The sequence below is a fragment of the Zalophus californianus genome, chromosome 3, assembly GCF_009762305.2.
Source record: "Zalophus californianus isolate mZalCal1 chromosome 3, mZalCal1.pri.v2, whole genome shotgun sequence".
NCBI lineage: Eukaryota > Metazoa > Chordata > Mammalia > Carnivora > Otariidae > Zalophus > Zalophus californianus.
Genome location: NC_045597.1, coordinates 172,010,098 through 172,028,848, shown reverse-complemented (window position 1 = coordinate 172,028,848; position 18,751 = coordinate 172,010,098). Strand labels below are relative to the sequence as shown.

The window sequence follows — 18,751 nt, the reverse complement described above, 5'->3', positions numbered from 1 at the left end:
AGTTGCTACCTCTGGGCCTGCCAGCTCTCCCACCTTGAGAGTGCCCACTTTCCTTCTGGCTGTCTTTATTTGAGCACAGATCCCCATGTAACTCTTTGGCGGGAGTTCCCAAGAACCAAGACTTCCATCCACACAACACAGACTTTCCCATGGGGTTAACAGGATCACTGAGGTCAGAGTCTGGGAGTAGTTAGAGATTAGGAAGGCACACAAGAATTGAATAATGAAAGGCATGGATTTTTGTTTGTAGCTGTTTTGCTCACATCTATATTCCCTATGCCTAGAAATAACACAGAATATTGTGTTCAGTGCACATTTGTTAACTGAATCAACTATTAGAATTTTCTAACTAATTCCTAAATTTCACATATTCTTCAATCCTGTTTTTATTTTTCCCCCAATATATCTGGCTTACTTCCTTTTAGATGACTATCATATCTTCTCACTCATCAATTAAATTCAGAGTATTCCTTTTTTCATGACTTTGACCTACTCTGCAATATGCCATTTATTTTAATTTTACCACTTTCAGTGTCATCTCCCTTCACTAGAAGTTTAGGAAAACCTTTTGCTTTTACCTTTATTCTATTCTTTTTTTTTTTTTTAAAGATTTATTTATTTATTTATTTGAAAGCGAGAGAGAGAGAAAGAGAGAGAGAGCACATGAGACGGGGGAGGGTCAGAGGGAGAAGCAGACTCCCCGCTGAGCAGGGAGCCCGATGCGGGACTCGATCCCGGGACTCCGGGATCATGACCTGAGCCGAAGGCAGTTGCTTAACCAACTGAGCCACCCAGGCGCCCTACCTTTATTCTATTCTGAGTGTTAAAATTACCAGCTTCTGCCATTTTTCTTTAAAACACCTTTGGGTTTCACTCCTTCCTCCCCACTGCTGTTATTATTGTAAAGTTCAGACTAGCTATCTGATGCCTTTTGATTGCTCAATCTATCCCCATTTACCACTCCTAAGCTTTTCTATAATGTCTGATCAGGCTCTTCTTCCTGAGACAAAAGTTTCCTTATATTATTGCTGCTCATAATGAGTAATAATAGTTATTTGCTTAGCCACAAACTGCACTATGTCTATTCTTACTCTTATACTTCTCTACCCCAATCTGTGGACATTTTATGGATCTGAGAAGGAAGGTATGAAAGCAGTGGCTTCTGATTTATCTTTCTCTCCAATTACCAAGAGACACACTCAGGGAAAGAAAATAAATGACCTGGGTTACCCTTCTTATAAACATGTTGATAAATCATTTCCTGGTAAATAAAAGAATGACATTTATTTAGAAAAGAATTCTTATCTATAGAATTCTCTCACCAGAATGTCCCTGGTTTGGTTTGTTTACAATAGACAAACCTAGAATTTGTGGGGTTTTGAAGCATAGCTCTCTGGAAAATGTCATATAAGCCCTATAATAATCTGGCTGTAAAATATAGATACTTTATAACCTAAACATCCCTGCTAGGTGAGGTGATTTTCAATCTTTTCTAGAAACTTCATCTATTACTCTGGACTGGAATGCATGTCTGAGCAACAAATAAAGACCTGGAAAGCCATATAGTGTGTCCTAGACCTCTCCTTTTTTTCTTTTTTCTTTCTTTCCTTCCATCTTTCTTTCTTTCCTTTCTTTCTTTCTCTTTCTTTTTCTTTCTTTCTTTCTTTCTTTCTTTCTTTCTTTCTTTCTTTCTTCTTTCTTTCTTTTTCTTTTTCTTTCTTTCTCTTTCTTTTCTTTCTTTCTTTCTCTTTTTTCTTTTTCTCTCTCTCTTTCTTTCTTCTTTTTCTCTCTCTCTTTCTTTCTTCTCTTTCTTTCTTTCTTTCTTTTTCTTTCTTTCTTTCTCTCTCTTTTTGTTCTTTCTTTTGTCCATGTCCTTGATTGCTTATATCCTTGAAACTATTGGTAAAATTTGACATTAGGATAACTGTCTGATTTTATAAATCTGATTTGACAATCTGGCTTTTTGTGCAAGTTCAAGGCACAACAATAACACCCATCTTTCTCTCAGATTTCAGAAACATGGACAGAACATTGTGATAGAAAGAGTAGCCTAGATTATAGAGCATGACTTCCATACAGTACACAGACACAAAGGCTTCCTCATCCCTTATCTGGAGTTCCTACTGAAATATCACTGAATGACTAATGAAATCTTGCCATTTGCAACAATGTGGATGGAACTAGAGGGTATTATGTTAAGTGAAATAAGTCAATCAGAGAAAGACAATTATCATACGATCTCACTGATATGTGGAATTTGAGAAACAAGGCAGAGGATCACAGGGGAAGAGGAAAAAATGAAACAAGACGAAACCAGAGGGGGAGACAAACCATAAGAGACTCTTTTTTTTTTTTAAATTTATTTTATTATGTTATCTTAATCACCATACATTACATCATTAGTTTTTGATGTAGTGTTCCATGATTCATTATTTGGGTATAACAGCCAGTGCTCCATTCAGTACATGCCCTCTTTAATACCCATCACCAGGCTAACCCATCTCCCCACCCTGCTCCCCTCTAGAACCCTCAGTTTGTTTCTCAGAGTCCATAGTCTCTCATGGTTTGAAGAGACTCTTAATCATAGGAAACAAACTGGGGGTTGCTGCAGTGAAGGGGGGAGGATGGGGTGGCTGGGTGATGGACACTGGGGAGGGTATGTGCTATGGTGAACGCTGTGAATTGTATAAGACTGATGAATCACAGACCTGTACCCCTGAAACAAATAATACATTAAATGTTAATAAAAAAAAGATAAAGATCATGCAAAAAAAAAAAAGAAATATCACTGAATGACTAAACTAGACAATCACAGGACAACTCTTCAGGGACGGGCTCCTTACTAAATGAGAGAGAGCAGTTCAGAAAGCTTATCTGAAAATAAAATTAAGAGCAAGAAAGGAATTCAAACTACCAATCAGATAATTCACTCTTCAGCCCTGGATACAGAGAAAGTGAGGGGTGGAGGAAAAGATCAGGAATGTTCCTCTTTTCAAAATCCTTCCAAATGCATGACCACTTCCCCAAAGAGTCAGCTGTGCTAGTTAATTCAAATGCTCCCCACTCCCAGTTCAAGACCTGAGAAAAAGCATAAGGCGGACTAGTTCAGGGGAACTTAATCCAAAATTGAGGTTAGCTTTGTTGCTGATTCTGTCACCAACTTTTTAGTACATTAATACTGGATCAGGATTAATACCTTTGTCATTGGTTCCATGCCTGGATTTCAGCATTTCTCAACCCTAGGCTTTTGCGTGAGTACTTAGTTTATGTTTCCTTGCCTCTTGGTAATGACCCTTACTGTGTCGAGTTTCCTGGACTGAAGTCTAGACAGTTAATTTCTCCTTTATAGCTCTGCAACTTCCACACAGAGCTCAGTTCTTCTGCTTGGATGACACATGACACTGACCTGACAATCTCTGCATGTTACTCATATAGTTATTGCAATGTTGTCATTTATTTTTGACTTCTTTCTCAGTCTTTTGATGTCCATTGACTCCCCTGTCCAGCCACATTCCAATTTTGACCTTTTAAGCTGACCTTTTTATTGCCATTCTCAGCAGCAGGTAGTAATTCTGTTACAAGTACTAGGTGCTAAAGGTTGCCACAGTTTTTTTGGCCCACTCTCTGTCCACAGTCCTATTTCCTATTAACGCCTAATACATGCAGTCTGTGCACACCCTTCCATTTCTTGCCCTGGATAACTAGGCCTAAATTTTAGAAGTGAAGAACTGTGGAGTAGTTAGGAAGACATCTTTTATAAATCTCACATTTCACAAATGAGATGATGTAGTCCAATAAATGTATACTCAGTTGCTCAAACTAGAACCAACTTTAAATGCAGCTTTTCTGATCCTTAATCCCATGCTCTTCCAAAAAAGGAAGGGATTGATTTTCTAAGTAGTTGTTGTTCATTTCTGTCCTCTAACCACCTGTACCTTATCCTTCAAATCTGAGGTCAAGTCTCACTCGTCAGTTCTATAATTACTCCCCACTATCTCCCATTTTTAAAAATTGTTACTTTGAATGTAATTATTTTCACAGAATTTTAAACTATAATTAGTCGCTAATCACTTTTGTGTGATTTTTTTTTTCTCCTTGAGGGCAGAGGACATTTCCTATACTATGGTAATTTCCATCTTAGTTACTGAAAGAAATATCAGTTACATTTAGAAAGAAAAAAAATTACTTTTTATAAATAATGTTTTACATTTTATTATATCATTTCCTTTAAAATAAAGGATTGCAATATGATTGTAAGTCAATCACATATTTAAATGCACAAATACTTTATTAAAAGCTTCTAGTGGTTCTTTCATTCTTTCTGCTTCCAAGGAAATTTGTGATTCTTGTATAAGATCAAATAAGGGGTCATTAACATAAATGAATACATTATACCCTGATACTCTTACCACTTCAATATGACGCTAATTAGCAATCTTGAAATTACTAAGTGATTGGCATACTAGGGTTCACTACTTGACTTGTACTTTTCCATGATAAGAAAAAAATACACAGTTAGTAAGCCTCAGTGCTGACTAATGAAAACTATGAATAAGTCAGGACATTCATAATTTGCAGTGAATGGTTATTACCAAGATTCATTATTTATAGAGGGAGAATGATATTATATAATTAAGTATCTTAACCAATCAGGTCAATGGAAGTACAAATTTATCAATTACACCTATAATTCAAATTATATCACCTCTTAATGGCCAACACTAAATATGAAATATAAGCACTTAAGTTTTCTTCTTGGTCGATTGGCAAAATATACTGCTAAAATTGGAGTTATAACAATAACAATAGATAACTTATTAAGGACTTACTTGGGTCATGCACTGGGCTAGATACTTTACATATATCTTAGCCCCTTCCAACATCCCTGTGAGGTAAATATTTTATTCTCTTTTTACAAAATGGAAACTAAGACCTTCAGAAGTTATGTAATTCAACAGTGCACATCTTGCTTACTGAATAGAGAGATCACTTTCGTACTCTGAATTGCTGTATCTGTGTCTGTTTATTTTCTCACATTTTTTTAAAGATTTTATTTATTTATTTGACAGAGAGAGAGCACAAGCAGGGGGGGTGGCAGAGGCAGAGAGAGAGAAGCAAGCTCCCCACCCAGCAAGGAGCCCAATGTGGGGCTCCATCCCAGGACCCTGGGATCATGACCTGAGCCAAAGGCAGATGCTTAACCAACTGTCAGCCAGGCGCCCCTATTTTCTCACATTTTAGGGATAACATCACTTCCTAGAATTACTATGGAGGTCATTAGCAGATAATGGATGTTAACATGTCTGATATAGTGAAAGCGGTAAAGCAAAATATTTCGGATTCTCCTGGCCTTCCCTTTGTCCTATTTATCTTAACAGCTCAAAGTATGATTCCCAGAGCACTACCTGGAAACTTAGAGAAACAGAATTCAAGGAGTCCAGAGTATTGAGTCAGAATTTGTATGCACACTGAAGTTCAAAAAGGGCTGCTTCACACCATAGGAGTATGTGGAGAGTTGGTCTAATGGAGTGGAACTCTCTTTGGCTTTTGTATTTGGCTTTGCAGAAACAATTATCTTTATTAATCTATCTTTAGTAAACAACACCTCTGTCTTTTCAACTGTAAGAATATCAACCAACTCTACCAGGAAAAAAAAATAAAGCACAAACTATGAACCAAAGGATGTACAGCAAAGAAAAGGCAAACTTCAAAGGCTTAGAATGTGAAAACACTGGGGAGCTCAGGAATATATGACTGCATTTCTCTTTTTCCACTGAGATCAAAGAACTCATATTCACTTGTCAATACATTTTAATTCTGGCTGTGTTTACTACTCCAGGTCCTACAGATTGCAAATAAAATTTTCAGAATTATATGGATGACAACGTAGTGGCAAGACAATCCCAGGATCTATAAAGTGTAGCAAAATGCAATTTAAGTTGTATAGAGTTAATCTTGAAGGTAATTAGGAATGATAAAATAAGAAAAGAAGTTAAATTGCCCTCACACGAATTACTACCAAAAGATTAACTGATTTACCCTCAAAAGGCAGTTGGTTATAAATGATTATAAATGATGCCACAACAATAGCAATTTAAGACACCAACTTCCTGGTTGGGGAAGATTCTTGTTCTCCATCTTGGTTAAAGAAAACATTTTTGGTCACCTCTTTCTCCCCTATAATTTTTCCTTGAATCCAAATTTGGGGTTTTCTTCTAGAATCAAGCACTTTTCAACTTATAATTGTGGGATTTGTTTATTGCCTACACTTCTGTATATTATTCACTGACACCTACAAATTACCTTGTATATCAGCTAATTAATGGTTCAAGTCATGATATGATGGAGTTGTGTATCAATCTATAAGTCACTTATCTCTGTCACCATTTTGGTATGTGGAACAGTGTTTCTGCAACAAATTGAATATTTTATTGCATGTTAACTCATTACATAATTATAAAAATCAAAGTTTTAACAATAAGTATGTCATACACTTGAAATAAAAATGAAATAAAATTAAAAGTGTTAATTTGACTTCAGCATACTTACTGTATGTTTAAATATGAAGGAAAGGACCAAATTAGAGAACATGTATGGAATACAGAAAATAAAATATCAAAAATGTCCCAGAGTGTGACACCTTTGTCAGAGGCCTCAAATAGATAGACGTGGGAAATTTTAACTCTTGGTATATTTTTTTCACTTCCTACTTGACACAATATTGCACATTGTAGTTAGTTGTTGATTATCTTCCTACTTACCTAATTATTTTCATCCATTATGTATGTGGAATGGGTGACATCCTTGTATCCTCTGCACTTGTATCACGCCAAAACAACAGTTTTGTCAGTAGACAACAAAATCTAAAGGATCTTTCCTATTTACATAAGAGCAATGAACTATCTTGATGAGATACCAGCTTTCTCTTTTAGAATAGCCATATGGTTTAGTGATTTGTTGAAATTACTTCAAAGGGCCATATTGGTAATGTTAGGTAGATGAAAAGAAAAGGGTCTAGTAAAAAATAAGTTAGCATTAACTGAGAGCTTTTGTATTCCAGGAACTGTGCTAATCTTTTTAATAGGAATCCTTTCACGTAATCCCTCTATAGAGCATGAGGAAGGTACTGGTGCTTCATAGAAAAGGCAGAGAAGGTCCAGAGGGTTTATATCACTTTCCCTAGGACATGCACAAGGTGATAGAACCCAGGCTATTCCCACTTCAGCAAACTTTCTTAGCCATTTATAGTACATGGTGCTAAATGTCTGTCATGAATTATTTAATGTAATCCTTACTCTGACTTTGTGATGTATTCTTTCACCCAAAGAATCAATGACACACATAACTCTTTCTTACCCCCACATCATCCAATCAATCTTTAGGTCCTATCTATTCTATCTCATACTTATATCTTGAATCTCTCCTCTTCTATCCATCTCCATTACCTAGTTCAGACACTTATCAGTCCACAGTAGTCTTTCTAACCTACCTATTTTCTTCCACTCTTGTACCCCTCCAAACCAAAATACACAGTAGTCAGAGTGAACACACAAAAAAGCATATTCCATCATAGGAAAAATTATTTTGGAACTCTTCAAAGCTTCTATCAGCTGAAGGACCAGTAAGCAATCTGTACATTGAATAAGGAATTAAAATTGTAGAAACCACTTTATTATTGTTTCTCTCTATATATTCAAACCTGCTTAGGGGAAAAGCAGGGTTCCCTATGTCAGGTACTTGATGAAAATTGGAGCAGATTCAGGACATTTATCTTTACTTCTAGCACATAAAAAAATGGTTAGGATCACGTACAGTACTCTGGAACGAGACTGCCTGGCTTTAACTCCCAAACTGTGTGTGTCACTTACAAATTATATAACCTTGGGCAAGTCATGTAACTATGCCTCTGTTTTATCCTCTATAAAATTCAGAATATTACAATTCCTACATCCTGGGGCTGTTGTGAGGATTAAAAGAGTTAGTAGAGGTAAAAGCTCTTAAAACCATGTTGGCATATAATAGGGACCTCATGTGTTAGTTCCCACTCTAGGGAATGGAAAAATTTGGGTAACTTCAAAATCAAAGACACTGATTTAGTAATTATAAATTCCCTATACCATACAATTAATTTAGGCTTCCAAGTTTGTTTTCAACTGTAAGATCTTTTACTGCCCACCCCTAGCACTTGTTAGCTACTATTTCTATCTCCCTTCCAGGATCAAAGAGGAGTAAGAAAGGAAAAATGAGAAGAGCATGAAAGTTCTTACATGACTGGAATTATTGTAAGATGGTTTAGCAATTTTTTAGCCTGACAAGTTTTTAAAGCTTTCTTCCTCCTTATGGATGCTTTTGTGAGTTCTTGGTAGACACCATGGGAGAAAGTTGAATACATTGAGAATATTCCACTGTACCCTCCGAGGAATAAGAAATAGATTTCCTTCTAGTTTTTTGACCCCAATCAACCCCTGGTTTTCTGTCTTTCCACCCAGTTCTTGGAGACACTACACCTCTATAGTCAGTATCTTATGTAGGATTTACTATGGACCCAAGGTTACTTCCTCTTCACGCCTACCATCATGGACTCTTTGCTCATAGAATAGCTTAGGTACCTAGAAACAAAGCTTCCTGTCCTCCTATAACATCTTATATTTCCTATATCACAGAGTTTGTGATATTTTGTTGTCATTGTTTTTTGTGACTAGTTACTAGAGTGAAGTAGGCTGGAGAAAGTGCAAGAATAACACAACTCTATACTTTTTTCACAATTTCCCTGTGATAGATGGTTTTAATCAAATTTCATTGCTTCTCAAGTTACTTCATGGTTTTAAAATATTAAAAATACCATGTCTAGTTGAGTCTACTCTAATATAAAAACCATGATATGTTATCCACTTTAAATTTTCTTTCTCAGTTTGGCTTGAAATGGGCAAGGTAGGAAGTTTTGGTACAGTTGTCATGTAATTGACACCCTGTAGTGACTGATCCAAAATCTGGTTTTGTTTTTTTCTTTTTCTGTCTTTTAGGTACTTGTAATTTCTTCAGAGTCCCCCACTGGTGACCTCCATTTGTTATTTTTTAAGACTGTGATTCCTCTCCATATAGGCAACTTATAATGTCCCTTAGTATTCTGTTTCCAGCTTCTTTTTGCTGTGGTCACTATGTCCCTTTAGAAGGTCATCCAGGACAAAGCTCTTCTCAAGACTTCTCATGTTATCTCTCTTGTGTGGCATCCACAACCAAGCTACAAGAAATATGACCCTTCCCTTTCCATCACAAGAAGAGTCCCTTCATACCTAGGGCAGTATCTCCCTGCCTTGCCATCAGATAAGTAAGGCAGCTAGCTATTCTCTTGCCTCAAGACACTTTGATTTTTATTTTTTTTAGTAAATCACGAACTAGCTTCAATGTTCTTCCACATCTAGAGGACTCAATCAAATTCTCAGAATAATCTTCTTGTAGATAACCTCATGTGGTATAGCAGGAAGGGAGAGAGAGACTTCCTCTTAACTTAGAGGAAAAGGAAGGCAAATGTCACAGGACTCTCACTTCTGTCAAAAATATCCTCTCTTCTAAATCTCAAATTTGAATGCATTCTCAGTCTTCTTTTAATTAAGTGTGGACAGTGGGTGATATTACCAGAACCATTTCTCTCATCACCTTTTACAATTCTGGCAGAGATGATTCAACATCTCAGTTTGGAATGTATCAGTCTGGATAAGTATCCTGACTACTCTCTGAAGTCATAGAGCTGCTAAGCATTTTAAAGCTGCAATATCAGTGGAAGTCTCCTTTTAACACTCTTACACTATTACCTATGATATTTTCAAGAGCGTTGGAATAGTATTTGTCTCGCTAGTACCTTGTTCTCCTAGGCCTTGGCTCAGTATGAGTGCACAAAAATATTTATTAAATAAATAATATATTAATTGAAATGGATTTGATTTTGAGGCTATTATCCATAGTTTTATAAATAAATTGATACACTCCTACGGCTATTGTATGTATGTATGTATGCATGTATGTGATTTATGTATTATGTATATCTGTCCATGTATTACACATCAATATGCATACATGGCTACAGTGTTACACTATTCTAGGAGACACCATTCACATTGTGGTCTTGAAAATGTTATTTACATAGATAATAGTGAGAACAGTATGTCCTAGAATTGTAAAAACCCTTGGACCACCTACTACCTGTATGCATAAGTATGCATTCTTTTGGCATCTGAATATATTTCATATTTTTAATTTATCATACTTGTCAAATATCTACTATATATTAGGAGTAGTGTTAGATGATACAGATGGTGTTAGAAGTCTACAGAGATATGTAAAATAAACAAGTGATTACAAGTATATGAAAAATGTATATAAACATAGAAAAATAATTAGAATAAATTGTACTTAAATGCTAATAATTATTTTGTTAAGATAACTGGAAATGAGTTTTTATTTTTCTGTTTACTTCTAAATATTTCTTTATATATGCATGCATGAATTTTATAATGAAAAATAAACACATTCTAAATTATTTAAGATACTGATATTTTAAGTTTTCAGATCAAGCCAACACATATTTACCACCCAATATTTAAAGATAATTTTAGCCGAAACAATTTATCCAAGAGTCACATTCTAACACCTGAGAAAAAATCCATCAACTTGAAAATTGGATGACAGGCAATAAGTTGGAAGACTGGGCTATGCTAATTTAGTTGTTTATGATCCTGCACCACCAAGGAAACATCAATAGCTAAAATTATTGACTGAAATTGAAGCTGAAGCTTTATTTGAACTGTCTTTTATAAGGAATATCTAGAATAATTAGCATATTGCAAACACACTAAAACATTTCTGGTCACTTCACAGCTTTTTTTTTTTTTTTAATTCTTGTATCACTGCAATTTTAAAAATCACCAGAATAGATTGTTCCTGAAAATAAGCTATTTATTTACCTTCTGTTTGTCTAGCATGTAATGAGGAAACAGTGTGATCATTAGTTAATGATTTAAAAAACTTACTAAATGGTAAATTTCAATCACATCCTATAAGGATGAGAGGAAAGAAAATTGACCACATTGTCAACATTTTGAGTCACTTCGATACTCGTCTCAGAACTTAATATGAACTCTTAACACAAACAGTATAGATTTCTTGAGTTTTGAGTTTATTGATCCCTGCAGTTTTGCCATGAAACTAAGAGCACCTCAGAGAAAAACTATTGAATCTTAGACCTTAGAAGGACACCCATTTCACTGGAGTCTATTAAGAGAATTACATCATATTTATTTACAACGATTTGCAGTAGCAATTTGTCAGTGTCCTGATAATAACATATGAACACAGCACATCCATACAGTGTGATTCACATCCCAAAGTACATTTTTGAATATTGAATTATAATGCATATGACAAATGTTACATTATTACTTAATACATACATACATATTCACAATCTGGTGCTAAAGACATAAGAGATCTTAAGTTTAGATATAATAAACTAGGCTAAAATTATGAAATAACTGCTTATGAATTAAATATAATTCTGTAATTGTCCTCAATATTTATGTCATCTCCTATAACTTTGAAAGTTTTGCACAGTAACTTGCATACTGGTAGTTTCAATAACAAAACAATATACACAAAATATAGTAAATTTTATTTTCAAAATAAAATGCATTCTTTGAGTTAAAAATTTGCATTTAGGCTATGATTAAACTAATTAGTATTTCCAAGAAATGCACTTAAAAATGATAAAAGCAAATATACTTTATCAGCTTTTAAAGGAAATGCACGTTAACACTCTCTTGATTCTTTAGAAGGAGCTGGAAGATGAGGATTTTTGTGTGTGTGTGTGTGTGTGTGTGTATGTGTGTGTGTGTGTGTGTGTGTGTACTCATCCCTATATTCTTCGTATTTGTTTATAACTTTTCTTTATTGGTTAATAAAATTCTATCTTTTTAACTTCAAAAGCCAGAGAGTTAGGTCCATGATATTAGTTTTTGGTAGTATTATTTTTCCTCCTAGCATCTTGATTTCTTTGTAATATTCATTAAGTTGGTAAGAGTAAAATGAACCCCTGTTTAATCAGCTAAAACTTTTATCATGGGTACGTGACACATAGTCTAAAATTTGATGAGCTGAGGCATAACTCAAAATATTGGATTTTTTCCCTTTTTTAAAATTTCATAACTTATTTTTGAATTTGCAAGAATATGTACAAATACCTCAAATCTGGAAGCAAATGGTCCCTCCTATAAATAGAACTTATATAAGTATCATAGATAGAAAGGAGCCTCATACTTTCCTTTTCAGTTATACCTGCAATATCCATGTCTCAAACCACAAATGATCAAAGGTTAATTTTTAAAAATTCAGGTTGTGTGATGTGTAAGTGATGCCAATATATTAGAGGGTCACAGATTACTATGAATTGGTTATCAAATAAAGTATTAATTTTTGCTCTATATAATGCTACACTGGTAAAATTCAAGGTAATTGTTCTAGTTTGGGGAACTTTTATGAAAGTGTCTGTTACATAAGTCCATCTATATAGCAAAGGATAAATGTGACCTCCAGAGCCATTATTACTAGAAACATCAGTACAAGCAAGACAAGTAACCAGCCAGGTTCTGCTCAGTCAGCTGGTATTACAGATGTCACATCAATCTACATGAAGAACTTACTCAGAGACCCCAATCAGTAATATGGGACATGAACTATCCCCTTCCATGTTTCCCCTCATTTATCTATCATTTAACATTTCAGGAGAAATAGATATCCCAATGCTGTTAAAATATTAAAAACATTCACTGAAACTTTATCATTTAAGTACTCTTCTTAAGTGCTACTATTCATGTAAGTGCTATGCTGAATAGAATATTTTACGGTGAATACTGATTTGGTTACATTTAGTGACATGTTTAGTAACATTTAATGAAAACATTTCAAAATCATAGAGTTGTCTTTAAGTGATCTTTGTTTTGTACAGTTAATTAATAACACTATATTTTGTTAAATGATGTTTTGTTCATCCTTAAAACTAGAATATAAAAATAATATACAGGTGGTACTAAATTTACACAGATATGAAAAATTTGACAATCTATATTAACCACAACATTGTAATTTCAAACTTTGAAAGAAAAAATATTTTAATTTGGTAGAAAATCTTAATTGGCTTTCATTGATTCTCATGTCAGAGTACCAATTTGTAACTGAGAAAGGTAAAATCATTTTCATTAGTTTTCATTGATCATTGGAAGAAAAATATAGGACATGTATCTCTGGAATCAACAAATTACCAGTGTTATCAGACAACCCTAGTATCAAAACCTAGTCTTGATATATATATTACATTAGATTTTTCTCTTCTGTCTTTAATGTTTATAAAGAGAGTTAAGTTAAACGAAAATAATTATAAATGAAAAAAAGAAAATAATTATAAATGAGTTTACCTATTAGATTGTGTCCATTTTATTATAAAATTAGAAGAATGTCACTTACTGAGAGTCAAGATATTCTTATTTTCATTTGTATAATTATTCATTCATTCAATAAATATTTCTATATTTCAGGCATGGGATGGGCAGTGAGGCAAAATGATGAACAAAATATGCAAAGCCCCTTCCCTCATAGATCTCAAAGGCTACTAGCATATATGGAGAGGATAAAAAAAGTAATCATTAAAAATAATTGTGGTACAGATTATAATTTGAGAAAGACAAGATATTATAGAGGTACAGAACCAAGCCACCCATCAGTGAATAGGAAATCAAGGAGAAATTTTCAGAAAAGAGTAATATCTAATAACTTAACATTAAGAATGAGTAGGAATGAGTCTATCAATAGGATGGGAATATGAGAACTGAGATGAGAGTGGGAATAGTATGGTATATTAGAAGAATTGAATACGGATTTTTTTTTTAATGGCTTGAGCATGATTCAGGGAGTAGCAGGGATGAAGGTATAAGAAATGGTCATATCATGAAAGGTTTTGTAAGCAATGTCTTAGAGTTTGGACTTTATCTCAAACTGAAAACCAACTATGATAGCCAGCCTCCAAGATGATACCCAGCGATCTTTACCTCCTATTATTCACATTCTTTTGAAATCCCCTCCCACAATTTGTCAATGTTGACCTATGTGAACAATAGAATATGGTGGAAGTGATAAAGTAAGTTCTGAAATTAGGTCATAAAAATCATTGAAGAGCTCTGCCTTGCTTTCTTAAATCACTTACTCTGGGCTAAACTAGCCATCACACTGTGAAGGCATTCAAGCAGCCATATGGAGGGAAACCAGCTTATAATCAGCAACTTCACAGCCACATAAGTGAGCCTTCTTAGGAGTGGATACCCTAGCCTCAATCAAGCTTTCATCTACCTGCAGCTTCAGCCAAGTCACCACAACCTCAGAGACACCTCAGGCCAGAACCATGCAGCCAAACCAGTCCTGAATCCTGGACCCACGGAAATGATGAAGAAAAGGAAGTGTTTTTTTGTTGTTTTAAGCAACAAAGTTTTGATGTGATTTCTTATATAGCATTAGTTAATGAATTAACCTACTAAAGTTTTTTTGTTGTTGTTGTTTTTGTTTGTTTTTTAAATAGGTGAGACAATGAGATATTTAAACATGGAATGCCATGATCAGATTTTAATTTCAGAAAAATCTCTTTGGCTACATTGCGTAGAAAGGCTACAAAAAAGCAAAATGTGAGGTAAGTAGACTATTTTAGTATTTCAGACAAGAAGGGATGGTGCCCTAAACTAGGATAAATATTTAATATTATTGCATTTATCTTCACTGCTACATTTACATTTACTGATATTTTAAAAATAAAATATGGATTCTTTCTGGACAATTTTTAGAATAACAAATGAAAATTTAAAATCAATTTATCATTTAGACTTCTCATTTAATTCAACACTCAAGAAACATCATAAAAGTACAAGTGAGCAAAAGTTTTATTCGCTCAGCCATTATTTGTCGAAGCTTTGCCAAATGAAAATAGACTCTGCCTCCTGAAGTTGATGTCAGAGCTATTCAGCAGACTGACAAAGAGCCCCCAAAGTGCTAAGACCTACTGACCCTGTCACCTCAGCTCTGCAATGACTTTGGAAATCTCTGCTGTGGTAGTGTGCAATAACCACACTCAGCAGCAATTTCCAAAATGATACACTTTACTTTGCCAGGTCTGTAGCAGATGCAACACAATTTGCCAAAGCACAGGAGAGTAAAGTGGAGCTTGCTTCTTTACTTTCCCTACAATTATCTGTATTATTTGAGAAATCGATTCAATTCACTATTCTCTATGGCAAATTATTTTCTTTGATTGCCAGTGTTTTGGGGATTTGCATAAATCCTAGATCTTTTTTTTAAAGGAAAGCTGGTTTTATTGGGAGCTTGCTTAATGCTTTTCAATAAAGTACCAAACATCCCTACTATGATTGACCTCTTTCCTCATATTTAAGTGACAGTTTTAAGATGTTATAAGTTTTCTTTTTTTCGACTAAAAATATACTTATTATGTTAAGGGAGTTTAAAAGTATATTGGAAGACTAGAAGAACATAAAGTGGGATGTTAAATACCCTCTATTTAGATTTTTGCCTGAAAAAAAAAGTGCTTTCTTAAGAAAGCCATAAATGCACAAAGCTTCTAAACCAGTTATTCCAAATTTCTTTCACTACATTCATGCCTACAATTACACCTACTCTGATCCATCCCTCCCCTCCCCCTAAATTTCCCCTCATTCTCTCCAAATAGATACCACACAATTTAAAAAACTTTAGCATTTACCTCATCCAAATGACTCCTTTCTACAGATAAATAAACTAAAGTCCAGATGGATTAAATATCCAGACTAACATGATTCAACTTACTGTCAAGGCTAAGTCTAAATTGGAGTTTCCTAAATTTTGTTCCAAATCTTTTTTTTTTTCCAATTCCTTTTGCTACTTCCAAAGTTCAGATTGCCCTAATCTTTAGTCTGAATAAATTCCACCATTTCCTTGCCTACATTTATGGCCAAGTTCAATTCACTGACCATACTACAAGTAGAGTCCCCCTTTTAACATATAAATCTGAATGTCAGTCCCATCTTAGTACTCCTCAATAACTCCTCAATGCCCTCAAGATAAAGTCCAAATTCACTGAATTGGCTTTTCTTTTAATGTCCTTTATTTCCTTCAAATTATATTCAAATTATTTTTCCTTCAACTTTGAAAATGAATAAATAATCATAGTGTTTAACATTTATCAAATGTCTACTGCAACAAATGGTGAGCTTAAATCCATGGCAGGCATGTTGCTAAGTTCTTTACAAAGTTCACTGAGAGAGAGTAGAACTATGTGGTTAAGTGATGGTCTATGATGTCACTGTTTAGGCTCCAGTCCCAGCTTAAACTATTACTAGCTGTGTGTTACTAATCCTCTTTGCCCTGCTTCCCCAGCTGAGGGAGTGAAACAAATTAGCATGTGAAAATCTGACAAAAAGTGAGCACTTAAGGAACAGTGGCTATTAATTCTTCCTGAAACTCTATGGGGAAGTTACTTTTATTATCTTCACTTTACACTTGAGAAAATTATCAAGGAGAATATTTCATTTCAAAATCTTGACAGAACCAAGCATATACACTTTGATATATTGTTGTATGACTTATATAAGTTACTGTTTTGTGTTAAGGCATGATTACCCTGCTGATGGTAAAACTGCCCAGTGAATAAACACAGACAGGAGACAGGCACTGAGAAGAATAGCTGTAGAAGAAGAGAATGGGGCGGGCATTCTTTTTGTTTTGTTGTTGTTGTTGTTGTTGTTTATTTGTTCAGTCCTGACTTTATATCTAGGAAGGCACTCTCATAAAGCAGGCAAATATTGCACAAGTTTGTTCCCCCGAGAAGCAGATGCCAAGCCAAAGTGAGGAGTACAAATTATCTTGGAAAGTAGTATCTGTGAAGAAACAGGAGAAAGCAGGATTGGGCAGGAAGAACTGCCAGACAGCAATGCAGATCTGACAGTCTCTGCCAACCCAATTGGGAGCCTCAGAGCAGAGATCACCCATTAATGAAGTCCCCTGTTGAAAGGAAATGACGAGGCGCTTGCAGGACATTTTGGCTTAGTCACTTACTGAGGCTACTCTGAGGAGGAGATGGCCCCAGCTCAAACTGAGGTGGACCTGAAAATCTTAACAGATGGTTCTCACAGCTGGGCAATGAGTCCTTTCTTGAAGGGGGAGCTGATCTTTGCATGTCTGCAGTGTCTGCCACAGATGGTAAGAGCCACTCAATTGCTAGCCAAGAGTAGGAATGAAAGACTAGACTTGTATCAAAATGTTTTTATCCTGGGGCTCCATATGGAACTGGGAAATCAGTAAAACTATGAGGAATCACACTAGATTCTGGGTTTGTTTCACAGTTTTCTGACACCTAGTTTTAGTAAAGTCTTTTAAATGTTGGTTCTCTCAGCAATGGAAGATCAACAGGAGTGCCATTTGACCACATTAGGTCAGAATGTTACAAAGGAAATAAGTAGTATAGCACTAGAGAACAGGATAGTGCAGTCCCTAATAACCTGAACACACTTGTGTTGCAGCAAAGCCGGTTTAGGTTGTGCTTCAGTAACAAATGACTCCAACATATCAGTGACTTAGAACACAAAGGTTTATTTCTCACTCATCATACATGTCCACTGCTGGTTGGCTGCAGCTTTGCCACATCATCTTCTTTTAGGACACAATATGTCCCCTCATCATAGGAGAGGCGAAAAGAGAGAATGGCTAAGCATGTGCCAAATCTTAAAGAGTCTACCAGTAAGTAACATCTTTCACTTTTGCTCACATTTCATTGACCAAAACACAACATATGGGTATATCTGAGTTCAATTTTATGGCCAGGTATAATCTTTCCACAGAGAAGGATAGAACATACAGGTGAACAATAACACAGTCCATGACAAAACGCAGGGAAGAGCCCACATCCGTGCATATGGGTGCCAGCATCTCTTATTGTCAGACTTCATCTCCCATGAGGGAATTATTTTATTTAGGGCCAATCTTAAATCTTCTTGACTTACATCAACTAAGGAAGTAGGTTTTTCCAAAGAAGAATCAAAAGAAAATCCACCTTGAAATTTTAGTTTTGTAAAATTGCTCTCCCTTATATTCAATAAATTGTAACATGTGGAGACCTCAGCTTCTGTGTGCTGTAGATTATGATACATGATGAAGTATCATGATATGATGAAAAATATTTTATTTTTATTTATTTATTTTTAAAGATTTTATTTATTTATTTATTCATGAAAGACAGAGAGAGAGAGAGGCAGAGAGAGAGGCAGAGGGAGAAACAGGCTCCCAAGGAGCAGGGAGCCCGATCCGGGACTCGATCCCAGGACCCTGGGATCATGACCTGAGCCAAAGGCAGACACTTAACCATCTGAGCCACCCAGGCGCCCAAAAATATTTTATTTTTAAATTTAATTTTATTGGGCACCTGGGTGGCTCAGATGGTTAAGCATCTGCCTTCAGCTCGGGTCATGATCCCAGGGTCCTGGGATCGAGTCCCACATCGGGCTCCCTGCTCCTTGGGAGCCTGCTTCTCCCTCTGCTTCTCTCTCTCTCTCTGTCTCTCATGAATAAATAAATAAAATTTAAAAAAAATAAATAAATTTTATTTTATTTATTTATTTGACAGAGAGAGAACAAGCAGAGAGAACAGCAGAGGTAGAGGGAGAGGGAGAAGCAG

At 35.2% G+C, this 18,751-nt stretch overlaps 1 protein-coding gene across 4 annotated transcripts in view; it reads right to left on the bottom strand.

The window, feature by feature from the left end:
• Window positions 1-18,751, bottom strand: part of SPAG16 (sperm associated antigen 16) — a 968,000-nt gene that overhangs the window by 627,050 nt on the left and 322,199 nt on the right. The gene's annotated exons all lie outside the window — the stretch shown is intronic.